The following is a 1,432-nucleotide window of genomic DNA, read 5'->3' as shown; positions in this document are numbered from 1 at the left end:
TTTCCAATAAAAAACAAAACACCAAAACCGAAGATGATAGTGCTCGATTTAGAAGGTAAAACACTGGTTTCGTAACAAAAAAACTCTCCAAACTGTGTGCATTTGAGATTGAGAAAGACCAAGGACTTGCGAAAAAGCGCCTCTATTGATTGCTTACAAAATACAATATAAAATTAAAATAAAAATCAAATTATTTACAAGCAGCATGTTGGCTGAATTTTAGGCTCAGTTCGCGTTTACCATTTACATCAGGTAAGTCAGTTCTCTTAACTAAAAAAGAAAAACTGCATTAAAAGCGCCGATCGGCTCACTTTGGCGCAGCCAGATTCGATTTTGAGCGGCTTTTGAAATGGTTCGGTACTCACACGAAGTTCTTTGTACAAATTCCTGCGGAATCTCTGATTAGTAAACCAGTATCGATATTTCCAGGGCCAATTGAAGTAAAACTCGATCGGCCTCCGGGTGATAAAATCCGGATTGTACCGCAATTCGTCTAAGTAAGAATATGCTCTTCCAAAGACTGGATCGTATTTTAATCTAAGCATTTTGTCTAAAAAACACAGTCTATTTTAACTTGAACACTGGATGAAAGTCATTCTGCTGGCTAAGCTCGCGTTGAAGGGAATCTGCTCAAAGGCAAGATTTGGGTTTGTCTTCAGTACGCGCTTCTTTATGTATCAGATGCGATTTTCCTAATTCTAAGCGAAAATCAGTTCACACAACACACTTACTTGTATGGGATGCGCAAGCAAGAACCTCTTAACCCGCTTATATACACGGCTGAACACTTAGTGTACTGTTTGGGCCAATTATATACTTTTCGACCTATTTTAATAAGGCGACACTAGCAATTTATTGGCCTACAACCAAAATATGCGTCGCTGTCTCAACTATGTAAATTACCTGAACGCGATTTAAACAAACATTAACGAAGGCCGTTAGTCATCAGGAAAATTTGGAAAATCGTGCGCGAGCTGGTGGTGAATCAACATTTTCAAGTAGATTTCGGAAAAAATACGTCGACCAAACGTGTAGGTACGTTTTGCACCCGGGGATTTTTGTTTCGGTTATATTTTCTGCATAAATGCATGGATTTCCTCTTGAAAACCGCAAGTTGCATACAAAACAAGGCGATTTGTTTTGCCGGAGATGAATTTTGCTAAAACGCTCTAGTTTTTGCCTAATGGAGTAAACTTTCATCTTTTTTCGGCCACGCGCACAGTAACTATATTTTCGGGCAATTTTTCAATATTTATTGCAGTTTTTCGGTCAATTCTGTTAATATTTATTTAAAAGCCGCGGTCTACTTGCATAAAAGGACACTGTTTCGTAATGCCAAAGGCAACTTTTTTTCGGGCAACATTTTCGTGGGAAATTTAGTGCGAAACGCAAGTTTCACTTTTACTATTCGGTAAAGAGCAAAATTTAAAAC

The 1,432-nt window shown here is 38.1% G+C and overlaps 1 protein-coding gene and 1 long non-coding RNA gene across 2 annotated transcripts in view; both read right to left on the bottom strand.

Annotated features, from left to right (window-relative positions):
- Positions 1–1,432, bottom strand: part of LOC125504758 — a gene marked incomplete at its 5' end in the record, with an annotated part of 39,586 nt that overhangs the window by 12,524 nt on the left and 25,630 nt on the right.
- On the bottom strand, positions 127–902 carry LOC109535899. Its single transcript, XR_002171777.2, has 3 exons — positions 732–902; positions 366–550; positions 127–270 (listed from the first exon to the last, which is right to left on the bottom strand). It is a non-coding gene; the product is annotated as an uncharacterized LOC109535899 (long non-coding RNA).

Source organism: Dendroctonus ponderosae, unplaced genomic scaffold, assembly GCF_020466585.1.
Source record: "Dendroctonus ponderosae isolate FM_Combo_2020 unplaced genomic scaffold, Dpon_F_20191213v2 Dpon_F_20191213_6, whole genome shotgun sequence".
NCBI lineage: Eukaryota > Metazoa > Arthropoda > Insecta > Coleoptera > Curculionidae > Dendroctonus > Dendroctonus ponderosae.
This window is presented reverse-complemented; position numbering and strand designations above follow the sequence as displayed.